A 14,011-nucleotide genomic window follows, 5' to 3' on the forward strand; every position below is an offset into this window, starting at 1 on the left:
TGAACAGACCATGAAGATGAACTCTTGATCTCAGTCTACCTCATTGTGGCCCGTGCTCCTTAATTGTTTATCTGCACTGCACTTTCTATGTAATTGTAACACTATGTTCTACATCCTGTTTTTTTTTCTTTTGTACTACCTTGGTGCTTTTCTATAAGGGATGGACTGCCTGAATGGCATACAAATGAAGGCCTTTGACCTTCATTAAAGCAGAGTCCCATTGGCAATGATTTGAGAAGGACTATGTTGTTGTAGCTGAACTCACACCTCAGATAACCTCAAATGGAACTTGAGACATTGGCCATCAGGTACTGGACAATGGGGGAAAGTGGCCGCTCTTCCCTGCTGCACACGAGTGGCTCCAGATACTATATACATGGTTGGAACTGAACTGACCAGTGCATTCAGCCTTCAAGCAGAACTATCGATTCCAATTTTCTTGGCTGAACCTTTTCTCTCATCTGTGCTCATGTGATGACTGTACTGATCTCTAGGGCATTGACATCTGGGCCAGCCTTCTCCCACTGATTTGCTACTCACAGACCCCACCTCTAAGCTGACCACTAGAGTTTTCAAGGTATCTGTTTCTGTACAGTTGCCTGTCAGTGTTAGATTTCAGTGACTCACCACAGGCATTGGCCTACAGATTAGGCAAAGTATCAAGTGCAGAGTGGTGGCTGTCAACGTTAGATTGCATGATGTGGACCTTTCACTGTTCCACTCTTACTGCTCACCAAGTTAAGAGGAAGGTTTCTGAAATGAGAACAATAGTATTCAAGATTCAAGTATTCAACATTGTTTAATGTTATTTCCAGTACACAAGTGTAAAGGAGAATAAAATAATTGTTACATCCAGATCCGATGCAGCACAACAAAAACACAAGATAAAGAACCCAACAATAAAAAATACAATAAATATAAATACATAAGATAGCTTGTTGTATGTCCATAAAGCGACGCTAGGCACAGGAATGTCTGTACATAAGGTGACTGACAGGAAATGATAAAATAGTGGTGTTGGGGGTGTGGTGGCATGGGTTGGTGGATGGAAGTGTTGATCAGCCATACTGCTTGGGGAAAGGAACTGTTTTTGAAGCTGATGGCCCTGGTGTGGATGTTACATAGCCTCCTCCCTAATGTGAGTGGGACAAACAGTCCATGAGCTGGTTGGATTGGATCCTTCACAGTACAGCTGGCCCTGTTTGACACCTTTCTGTACATTTCTCCTTGCTTGATGGTGGGGGGGGGGGGGGTGTAGATGGGCATCAGTGATTATTGGGAAGTTTTGTCTGTCCATTATACAACCTTCCTGCAGTGCCATACTGCAGTTTCCATACCATGCAGTGATGCAGCATGTCAGGATGCAAATCTGTAGAATGTTGTGAGTATAGATGTGTTTAGTCTAGCTCTCTTCAGCCTCCCCAGGAAAGAAGGATAAGATCGTGTTGGGGGTCAAATACTCGTGAGGCCCACAGTTAGAGTAGAGAGAACCTGTAGTGACAATGAGAAAGTGGGATTAGAGAAAAAGGATTGGGCAACATCTTTTCTCTTGTTTTTCAACATCATCATTATGTGCCTTGTCATGTGACGTGGGTGACCATGGCCTCATGACCATGATAGTTCTTGACAATTTTTTTCTACAGTAGTGGCCTGCCATTATCTTCTTCTGGCCAATATCTTTACAAGATGTGTGACCCCAGCCATTATCAATACTGCTCAGAGATTGTCTGCCTGGTATCAACGGTCGCATAACCAAGACTTGTGATATGCATGGGCTGCTCCTATGACCATCCACCACCTGCTCCCATGGCTTCATGTGACCCTGATCAGGGGGCTAAGCAAGTGCCACAGCTTGCCCAAGGGTGAAATGCAGGTTGGCAGAAGGAAGGAAAGAGCACCTTACACCTCCTTTGATTGAGATGTTTCTCCACCCTGCCACTCTATTTCTGTTGTTACTTCAACCAAAAACTCTATCAACCACTTCATTCTGTCTTTGGGGTGACTAAGAAGATGATGCCTTTGGAACCACATTTCTCCATGTTTGCTGCTGGTGATGATAATTAATCACTATCTTCTTTCTGGAGGACAGAGGGTAGACTGTGCAATGATTGAATCATTGGCCAACTGTGGTTGTGAGGACTTTTGGGTTATCTAAGCACAAGGCTCCATGCATCCCTACTTGGTAGAGGTATCTGTTCAGTGAATGCTGCCCTTGTATAACATAGAACATTTTGAGAATGAGCAGGATGTTTAGTAATTAGACTTAGTTGTGTTTGTTGAGCTAAGTGTGACTACTTAGCATTTTTAGCCAGTTTGGATTCCCTGTAATAAACAACAAAATTGTCAAAAATTAGTTTAGAGCAATATTAATGTGCCTTACGCCTCAAAACAATTGCTAAAATGGAGTCTGTGTAATCCAGTCTCACATATCTCCTGACTCAAGGTTCAGGTTGGGACAACAAACCTTAAGGGCGCATTCTCTAGAACAGCATAAATAAGCCGATAGGCTGGTCCTGGACTTATTTCATATTTTACTGGCATAATTTACACATTACTATTTAACTATTTATGGTTTTATTACTATTTATTATTTATGGTGCAACTGTAACGAAAACCAATTTTCCCCGGGATCAATAAAGTATGACTATGACTAATAGACATTGATGTCCCCATAGTTGACACGGAGGAGGCAAACTGCAGGAGATTAAGAGGTTGATTCTACAATCACGTAATTCCTGAACTTCATTGACTGAGGTAATAAAGAATACAGTAAATGTTGGTTAATCATTGACAGCATAGTATCAAGTTGGACATCCAATTTAATGTGTCCTTTACTGTATGAATTAATCAAGTGATTAACGCAACACTAGTACCCGGTATCATCCCTACAGTGCTATAGGACCATTCAAACTAAAACTTCACTCCATCTTAGAAGTTTCTTTCCCATAGGCAGTTAATCATTCTAGCTATGCACTCCCAACCCCCTCTATCTATTACCCCTGTAGTGCACTGCAATGTAAACACTTTAAACCACTTTTTACAAAGCTGTTTACATTGTAAATACATGCTGGTATTTACGGTATCTATTTACACAACTTAACAGTGTCGACACTTTCTGAGGAGACTGGGGTGTACAGGGCTCCCCACCCCTATTCCAACAACTTTCAATAGGAGCACCACTGGCTGTATCATTATGTAATGTGGAGGCTGAAAGGCATCAGACCACAAGACCTACAGGATAAGATCACTGGGATCTTCCTCCCCGCTATTTGTGACATTTACCAGGAATGTTATAGATGAAGGGCCCAAACCATTGCTGAGGATTGCCGCCATTGATCCCTCAATCTCTTTGACCCACTCCAATCAGGAAGTATCAGGACTAGAACTGTCAGACTGCACTGTACAGCATACATTGTAAATATCTGTCTTGCACAGACTGGAACAGCATTGCAAACTTGTTGTCCTGAGCAATGACAAAAAAAGTTCTATTCTAGTCTTTATATAATTCTTTATTTTGTATAATTGTTGAACGTTGTTGCATTTTGTTGCATGTCATGCCAATGCACAACGACAATTTCCAAATACATATAAGTAAAGTTAATCCTTCATTTTTGCACCCAGAGGAGTGTCCTTCCCAGCTCACTTGTGCAGGAATTAACAATTAAGCTTGATGGATTTTATGTCCTTATGGCAGAGATTCTCTTCTGTTTCATTGATATCTAAATTGTTTAATTACAAATGAAAAAGGGATCTATTTGTGTACTGAAGCACAGTGATAGCATTTAACTCAGGATGGTACTGATCCATGGTAATTACAATTTAGCTATTTTAAAAATTTTCAACATGTAGACAAGTAGAGCAATATCTAAAATGTTTTTCATTAAGATATGCTTATATCTTTGCCACTCCATAAATATGGAAAGTGACACGATGATGATAGCATGCTTACAGCATATTGCGGTCAGAATTATAAACCATTTATAGTATGTAAACAGCTGTTTGCTTGTCTGTTAAGGTTACAGTTAGTACAGAGCTTTTTATAGCAATCTTCCTCCAGCTAAGTTCAGTACATCCCCTCAACTTTCCATTCATATTTGCATCAAGTCACAGTGGCAATATTTTCCGAGAGCTAATTTCTTTGCAGTAGACAGCCAGCAGCTAGCCACAACCCACTCCCTACAAATTCCTGACACATTCTCCACCGCCTCTCCATTTGTAATAAAAGTCCAACATGTGCAGTGAATAATAGACCACCCAGCAATGGTCATACCTTCAACAACTCTCATTCGTGAATAGAAAGAGCTAGCACTTCATGAATGCCCAGCAGTCTTTGGGATCAGGAACAAACACATGTACATCAGTATTTGTATCACTGGTAGAAACACTCATCCATATCCAAGAGTAGTCAACAGTGTCACCTTCATTTAAAAGGCTGAGAAAATTCCAGTGATGTCTTTGGGGTGACCAATGATATTGCATGATTGTATCACCCGTAGAGAAAAGTGAGGTAAATCTTAAATAGGGGGGGAGCATCACAGTGAAAGTTGGATTTCTCTTTCAAGGTGGTCATTCGGGTGGCTGAGCAATGCTGTCTCTCAGCTTTAGTCACCCAGTTTCAATCAGATCACCATGGTCTGTACATGTTCTCATTTTGACAATGTGATTTTCTTCTGCGTGCTCCACTTTCCTTCCACATCTGAAAGACGTGCGGCTTAGGAGGATAATTGTTCACTGTAAATTGGTCCAGGTATGTCAGTGAGTGGTTGAGTGAGAGCTTATTGGAATAATATTAATTAGGATAGGATTACAGGCCATCCTCAGGTTATGGACACTCCTACATATGAACAGGCTCCCATGATATTAAATTGAAATGACCGCCATGCATTATATTATTCTTATATAATTCCTTGCTATTTTATGTAAACATGTTTTATAAAATTCTTTATTCTGTATAAATGTTGATGTTGTTATTTTTTGTTACATGTATCACCAACACAGCACAGCAATTTCTTTATTCAACATGGTGAATAAAGTTGATCCTTAATCCTTGGTATGCAGACACATTCATTTCAATGAATGGCAGAACTATTTTACTCTCAGTCTTTACTTTTAGTAAACATCCTCCTATATCAGTCTTAGGTACTTTTGAGCTATTGATTACAATATTGTGAAGATGTGATTACCATATCAATTGATTTTGGGGTATTTTTTGACTTACAGACAAAATATACTCATGGATTTGTAAAAGCAGAACCGATTCCTTACCCAGGAACTACCTTTTCCTCATTATGATCTGGTGTTGGATGCTAACAGCAATACACAAGGCTGAGCTGATTTCCCTTCACGTGTCCACTGTCATGAACAACTGGTGTCAATTAACTCTGAAATATGCATTTATTTGCATTACGATGTGTTGTTGAGATGTTTGCCTGCTCCTTAGGTCCACTGATGTAGGCCAGCACCATGGTGCAGTTGTGAAGTCACAACCTCACAATGCCAGAGCCTGGGTGCAGTCCTGACTATGTTGAACTTGTTACAATGTAGGATTCTCCCACATTTCAAAGACCAGAAGATTGGAAGGTTCATTCCCCATTGATATTTGACCATAGTATGCAGGGGTGGTAAAACCTGGGATGAGAATAGAAGTGGATTTAGTGTGTTTGATGGAGAATGCAGATGGTGGATCAAAGGGCCTGTTTCCATGTTGTACCTCTTGAATTCTGTGACCCTGAGGTATCATTTAAATCATGTGAAATATCTGACATGATTCTTAAGCAGAGCCTAAAATTGTAATCTAATACATAGCATTTAAAACTAATGGTTATTGATCACCAGTGGTAGTTAAGTGGAAACTGACACTACAACACCAGCCATTTTCTAGGAGAGTTGATTCGAAAGGTGACATAATATTGCTGCAGGTAGTGATACTGTCCACAGTTCCCACAGCCTAGGTTCAATTCTGAGTTCAGGCATTGACAAGATGAAGTTTGCACCTTCAAAGTTCAAAGTAAATTTATTATCAAAGTACGTTTATGTCACCATATGCTATCCCTGAGATTTATTTTCTTGTGGGCATTCACTAAATACAAAGAAAGTCAATGAAAAACCTCACAAAACAAAGATGGGCAAACAACTGATGTGCAAAAGATGGCAAACTGCAAACATAGGATGAAAAATAATATAATAAATAAATATGCAATAAATATTGAGAACATGTGATGAAGAGTCTTTAACGTGAGTCCATAGATTGTGGAAATATTTCAATGATGGGGTGAGTGAAGTTCAGTGAAAGACCCTGATGGTTGAGGGGTAATAACTGTTCCTGGAACCGGTGATATGTGTCTTGAGACTCCAGTATCTTCTTCCTGATGAGAGCATGGCCTGTGTGGTGATGGTCCCTGATGATGGATGCTCTTTTCCTGTGAAACCTTCTCCCTATGACCACATGGGTTTCCCTCTAGTCCAATTTCATCCATTATCCCAAAATCATAATGGTAAGTTGATTGGCAGCTGCAAATTGCCTCTACCATTAGAGGTGACAAAAAACTGGGAGGAGTTGATGATCAGGTGAGAAAAGGGTGCTGTGAGGTAAGTGGAGGAATAGGACTACTGGATGTGCCCTGATAACCAGTGACCAACATGTTGTTAGGAGGTATGAGACGCAGAGATATGCATAGATGTCTTTACAAGCTTTCCATTCAAACAAATCCAGGATTTACTGAAAGCAAATTGTTTAATACATGCTGATGAGAGGTCATTTTTGGCCTCTGGGTAGGAGCTAAAGTATTATTGTTGCTTTTCACATCTTCTTATTGGCATAAGAATTACTGCACTTGAAATGATAGCTAGCTAACACTTCGAGTATGCTGTCCATTTCTGGCCATCTCAGTATAGGAAGGATGTGCAAGCTTTAGAGAAGGTGCGAGGGAGATTCATCAGGGTGCTACCTGGATTGGAGAGTATGTCTAATGAGGAAAGGTTGAGCAAGCTGGGGCTTTTGTCTCTGGACTGAAGGAAAATGAGACCTGATTTGATAGAGGTGTTCAAGATGATGAGAGGTATAGATTGAGTGGATAGCTGGAGACATTTTCTCAGAACAAAAATGGCTAATATGAGGTGGTATAATTTTAAAGTGGTTGGAGGAAAGTATAGGGGGGATTGTCAGAGGTATATTTTTTATATGGAGAGTAATGGTTGTGTGGAGTGTGCTGCCAGGGATGAATGTGGTAGCAGATACATTAGGGGCATTTAAAAAAATCTAATTAGGTATGTGTAGATAGAACAATGGAGGACTATGTGGGAGGGAAGTGTGAGATTGATACTAGGGCTGGTTAAAAATCGGCACAACATCATGGGCTGAAAAGCCTGTACGATTCTGTAACTGTTCTATGTTCTAACCATATAGAATATCTTCCTTTTATCTATGATTACTACACCTACAATGTACAGTACACACCCTTTGGCCCACAATCTTTGGTGCCTCTACCACCATCCCATGCTGTATGTAAAAATACTTACTTCGGTTAACCCTCTGTACTTTCCTCCAATCACTTTGAAATTATGGCCCCTTGTATTAGCTATTTCTGCCCTGGGAAATATTCTCTGGCTATCCATGCCTCTTATCATCTTGTACACCTGTATCAAGTCACCTCTCATTCTCCTTAGCTTCAACGAGAAAAACCCTAGCTCACTCAACCTATCCTCATAAGACATGCTCTCTAATCCATGCAGCACCCTGGTAAACCTCCTCTTTAAGGTTCCACATCCTCCATATAATGAGGCAACCAGAAATGAACAAAGTATACCAATTGAGTTAAGAGAATGCTGAAAATCCTAGAAGAAACAGGACTCCTGAAAAACTTCTGAAGTTCAGGTAGTATTTGTAGAGGGGGAAGAGAAGTGAATATAGAACAGTATGGCACAGGAACAGGCCCTTTGACCCCAAGATATTATACCCAATTAATTAAACTAGTAGTTAAATGCCTAACTAAACTAATCCTTTCTGCCTACACAGTGTCCATATTCCTTCAGTCTCAGCATATTCATGTGCCTACTTAAGACGCTCAGGAACATCTCTGTCACACTTGCCTCCACCACCATACCTGCAGCACGTTCCAGGCATCCACCACTCTCTGTGTGAAAGAAAAACCTTCCCTGCACATCCCCATTGAAAGTAATCCCTTTCATCTGAAGTACACAACCTGTGGAATTAGAAAAAGTGTTAACTCTTCAGGTTGATGACCTGTCTAAATGCACATTTACAACACATATTCTCATCGGGCAGTATATTAGAAAATTGATTAATCAGGATGAAAGGTTATGGGGAGTAAACCAGGATTCTTGATTACCTGACTGGTAGACCACAGTATGTGTGCTTGCAACACTGTGTGTCCGACAGAGTGATCAGCAGCACTGGGGCTCCATAGGGGACTGTCTTGTCTCCCTTTCTCTTCACCTCGGATTTCAACCACTGCACAGAGTCTTGTCATCTTCAGAAGTTTTCAGATGACTCTGCCATAGTTGGATGCATCAGCAAGGGAGATGAGGTTGAGTACAGGGCTACTGTAGGAAACTTTGTCACATGGTGTGAGCAGAATTATCTGCAGCTTAATGTGAAAAAGACTAAAGAGCTGGTGGTAGACCTGAGGAGAGCTAATGTACCGGTGACCCCTGTTTCCATCCAGGGGGTCAGTGTGGACATGGTGGAGGATTACAAATACCTCGGGATACGAATTGACAATAAACTGGACTGCTCAAAGAACACTGAGGCTGTCTACAAGAGGGTCAGAGCCATCTCTATTTCCTGAGAAGACTGTGGTCCTTTAACACCTGCCGAACGGTGCTGAGGATGTTCTATGAGTCTGTGGTGGCCAGTGCTGTCATGTTTGCTGTTGTGTGCAGGGGCAGTAGGCTGAGGGTAGCAGACATCAACAGAATCAACAAACTCATTCGTAAGGCCAGTGATGTTGTGGAGATGGAACTGGACTCTCCGACAGTGGTGTCTGAAAAGAGGATGCTGTCTAAGTTGCATGCATCTTGGTCAATGTCTCCCATCCACTACATAACGTACTGGGTGGGCACAGGAGTACATTCAGCCAGAGATTCATTCCACCGAGATGCAACACAGAGCATCATAGGAAGTCATTCCTGCCTGTGGCCATCAAACTTTACAACTCCTCCCTTGGAGAGTCAGACACCCTGAGCCAATAGGCTGGTCCTGGATTTATTTCATAATTTACTGGCATAGTTTACATATTACTATTTAACTATTTATGGTTCTATTACTATTTATTATTTATGGTGCAACTGTAACGAAAACCAATTTCCCCCTGGGATCAATAAAGTATGACTATGCTTATGACTATGACTATGAATGGTGTTGAGAGGGGTAATAAATCAGCCATTGTAAAATTGCACAGCAGACTTGATGGACCCCAACGGCCGAGTCCTGCGCCTGTGGTCTAAATTAAATTTATACATCTCAGTGATTTATCTGCAATATGCATTCAAGATCCTGATACGCTTTGCTGACAAACAAGAGAAAATCTGCAAGTGCTAGAAATCCAAACAACACAAAATGCTGTAGGAACTCAGCAGGCCTGGCAGCATCGATGAAGACAAGTAAACAGTTAATGTTTCAGTCTGAGACCCTTCATCAGGACTGGAGAAATAAGATGAGAAGCCAGAGTAAGAAGGTGGGAGGAGGGGAGGAAGAAGTACAAGGTGATAAGTGATAGGTGAAACTGGGAGGGGGAGGGGTGAAGTTAAGAGCTGGGAGGTTGATTGGTGGAAGATATAAAGAGCTGGAGAAGGAGGAATCTGATAGGACAGGACAGAAGGCCATGGAAGAAAGGGAAAGGGGAGGCGTACCAGAGGGAGGTGATGGGCAGGTAAAGAGATAAGGTGAGAGAGGGAAAAGGGGATGGGGAATGGTGAAGGTGGGGGGAGGGCGTGTGTGGCCAATACTGGAAGTTCAAGAAATCGATGTTCATGCCATCAGGTTGAAGGCTATCCAGACGGAACGGTGCTGCTCCTCCAACCTGAGTGTGGCCTCATCCCACAGTAGAGGAGGCCATGGAGTGACATGTTGGACTGGAGATGGGAAGTAGAATTAAAATGGATGGGAGATCCTGCTTTTTCTGGCAGATGGAGCATAGGTTCTAGGTGAGGCAGTCTCCCAATCTATGTCAGGTCTCACTGATATACAGGAGACCACATCAGGAGCACTAGGTACAGTAAATGACCCCAACAAGCTCACAAGTGCAGTGTTGCCTCACCTGGAAGTACTGCTCAGAGTTCTGAATGGTAGTGAGGGAGGAGGTGTAGGGCCTGCCAACCTATCGATTTCTTGAACTTCTGGTAGTGGGTCCCCCTTCTCCTTCACTATTCCCCACTCCCATTTCCCTCTCCCAACCTATCTCCTTACCTGTCCATCACCTCCCTCTGGTGCTCCTCCCCCTTCCCTTCCTTCCATCATCTTCTGTCTTCTCCTATCAGATTCCCCTTTTTACAGCCTTTTACCAATCAATTTCCCAGTTCTTTTCTTCACCGCTCCCCCTCTCCTGGTTTCAACTATCACCTACTGCCTTGCATTTCTTTCTCCCCTCCACCCACCTTCTTAATCTGACTTCTCTTCTTCTTTCTCCAGTCCTGATGAAACATCGGCCACTTTACTGTCTTCCATAGGTGCTGCCTGGTCTGCTGAGTTCCAGCAGCATTTTGTGTCTGCTTTGCTGGCAGATGGGAAAGAAACTAGAAGACTGGTGATCAAACAAATTTTGTCAAGCTTATTGGCAGACTGTGATTATTTAAAAGGGACTCCCGATTAGGGCTCATGGTTGGGTGCTTGTGTTTCACGAATGAGTCATCTCGCGCTGTCTCTCGGTCAAGCCACTGATACTCTGTGGGAATTCCTATCAATAAACTCTTGTTTCTGTCTCTACCTGGAGTCTGTTATTGCCCACACTCAGCTCAGTCTGACACAATTGGGTTAGACTTGGAATTAACAGAGCGAATTAAAATCTTGCAGAGAAAATCACATTAAAACAAGTGCTTCCTCTGCCTTATTGAAGCAGAAAATGCTGGAACTGCTCAGCCAGTTAGGCCGAACCTGTGGGAAGAGAAAATGTTTCAGAATCTTCAATGTTGAAGAATCTTTGTTAGAACAATCTGCTTTATTTTAATGTAAAGAAATAGTTATACTTGCATACATTCACCCAGTTCCTACTTTCCATCAACTGCTTCTTCACCAATCCATGCTCTTTGTTTGTCAAACTTACTCATTTTGTATCTAATTTATCAAACAAATTAAATGAATTCAATAAAAAATCATTTACTTTTAATTTCATTTCTATGGGTCTTCATTTTGGACTCACTTTGACTTTAAAAAGCAACTGCTGGATGTTGAAATTTTTTAAAAGGTAATAATCTCAGAACTAGTTACCCAGGTGTGGGAAGTGGAACAAAGTAAATTATAACTTGACAACTGGCAACTGATAAATTAACGAGAGAACTGGCTTTCTGTTGCACTGTTAACGTCTGTGATTTTTATGAAGACTCTCAGTAACTTCCATTTTACTTTAATTGATCTAATGAGCTGCAGTCACCAAGTGAAATCAGATGTAATCTAGTGGTTCCAGGAGTATGGAGAATTGTTTATTTTATTTTCCCTAATCATTCTTTCCAAGCTAACAGGAAGAGAAAGGCACCTTTAGTCACTAAGGGGTATCATACAGTGTGTGAGAAGGTTGGCCTTCATTTGAATTTACTTCCATTGCCTTCAATGGGACCATCAGATTAAAGAAACTGCATAGCAGGGCCTAATGGGCCAAGTGGTCTTCTTTAGTGCCACAGTGCAATTATATTGATCCAGCACATTGACTTTCCAGCATTAAACTTTCCACTGTATTGATGGTGGATAAGGATATCACTGTTTAATGCTTCTGTTGTCTCTGGGTATCTTTGAAAGTCATTTTCCTGAGACCTTCCACGGCTCAGCCATACCAGGAGCTGGAATGTTGCACAGAAGTTGTGTAAGATGTTGATGAGGCCTAATTTGGAGTGTTGTGTGCTTTTTGGTCACCTACCAACAAGAAAGATATCAACAAGACTGAAAGACTGCAAGGAATTCACGAGGATGTTATCAGGACTTGAGGTCCTGAGTCACACAGAAATGTTGTAAAGGTTAGGACTTTATTCCCTGGAGCATGGGAGAATAAGAGGAAATTTGATAGAGGTAAACAAAGTTATGAAGTGTATACATATAATAAATGTAAACAGGCTTTTTCCACTCAGGTTGGATGAGACAACAGCTCGTATGTTAAGGATGAAGGGTGAAATATTTAAGGGGAACATGACGGGGACCTTCATCACTCAGAGGGTGGAATAAGCTGCCAGTGGAAATGGTGCATCTGGGTTCGATTTCAGCACATAAGAGAAGTTTGTTTAAGTACATGAATGGGAGGGGTATAGTCCAGGTTCAACTCGACGGGACTAAGCAGATTAATAGTTCGGCACGGACTAGATGGGCCGAAGGGCTTGTTTCTGTGCCGTGGTGTTCTGTGACTTTAAAAGCTTCATCGAGGAACAAGTGCAGCTGTTACATTGGAGTTCTCACCTTATTCAAGATCTGTTAATATTTTTAAAAAATGAGGGAGATGCCAGATTAAATCTGAAGAGTTCCCAGTGGGGAGGGTTACCAGGAGTATCTCTCCGTCAACATGTGACAGAGTAAGTTTCACAGCCCTAAACTATGCGATAACGCGAAGTGCCTCTCTCCGACTGTTTGGAAAATATTGTTACGGAGCTGTGAGATTGAGACTAATCCAGGTAAACAATTATAAGTGCAACAGGGACAGTTCCAGCACTGCCGCCCGTGTAGGATCACTGAGGATATGTTTTATCCTGTGCCTATAGCGGACGACTTAATAGGTAAAGATGTTTTGTATAAAACCATGAGTTCCACTTTCAAACATACCTAGAATGGCAGAACACGAGGGAATCTGCAGATGCTGGAAATTCAAGCAACACACATAAAAAATGCTGGTGAACACAGCAGGCCAGGCAGCATCTATAGGAAGCGGTACAGTCCAACGTTTCAGGCCGAGACCCTTCGTCCCGAAACGTCAACTGTACCTCTTCCTATAGATGCTGCCTGGCCTGCTGCGTTCACCAGCATTTAGAATGGCAGAACACTGTTCTCCTTTAAGAATTCCGTATCAGTTAAAAACGAATTGGTCGTGGGCAGTGGTATGTCGAGACCTTTGTGAAGAGTCTGCTTTGATTGGTGGATATCTAAACACAGGGCGTGTCTTGTCATTCATGAAACTTGAAACTGTTTGCATGGTGGGTTCACATGGTGGAAATTTCCACTATCTGCTGTTAAATGCTGAGGATATCCCTTCCGAAATAGTAATTCTTCGTTGCCCTCGTCTAGTTACTTGATTCACATTGTAATTTTAAGGTGGGTTTGATTTACTCTAAAATGCTTTTAATTAAAATAGTATTTATTGCTTTATTCTCCAATTGTAATACAATTCAAATGGTTTCAAACTGAGCAGTAGATTTTAAGCGGGAAAAAGGTTTTGTATTGTTTCTGGATACACTGCTGCTAGATGTTAATTAGTGGTTTAAAATGCAAATGAGTATTTATAAACGATTGCCAAATGTGTGAGTGTAAACATTTAAAGCCACGTTGAACATTATGTACGATAGCAAAGTAAGAATTGTTAAGCCAATATTGTATTTGGTTGTACTTGAAAAGAGTGCTTTAATTCACTTTCTATACATCTTATTCCATGTGTATCTGCGCGCTTGAAACACGCCTAGTGTATATAGCTTCTTTCACAGTTTCTGAGGAAAATTTAGGGATCTCCGCCGAAGCATTTTTATTTGTGAGAAAGGTTACCGCACCGTAATCGCCTTTGTTCGAAATACGATGATTATAAGTATTTTTTTTAACCAATTCTCTAGTGGATTCTGCCCAAGTGAGAACTGTTTATTGTGTCATGTA

At 41.4% G+C, this 14,011-nt stretch overlaps 1 protein-coding gene across 1 annotated transcript in view; it reads left to right on the top strand.

The window, feature by feature from the left end:
* Positions 1-13,351: 13,351 nt before the first annotated feature.
* Positions 13,352-14,011, top strand: part of slc38a4 (solute carrier family 38 member 4) — a 125,417-nt gene continuing 124,757 nt past the window's right edge. The window contains exon 1 of the mRNA XM_072268266.1: positions 13,352-13,462. The gene's annotated coding sequence lies outside the window, so the exon portion shown is untranslated. The remainder of the gene's footprint in view (positions 13,463-14,011) is intronic.

Source organism: Mobula birostris, chromosome 9, assembly GCF_030028105.1.
Source record: "Mobula birostris isolate sMobBir1 chromosome 9, sMobBir1.hap1, whole genome shotgun sequence".
In the NCBI taxonomy this organism is placed as follows: Eukaryota; Metazoa; Chordata; class Chondrichthyes; order Myliobatiformes; family Myliobatidae; genus Mobula; species Mobula birostris.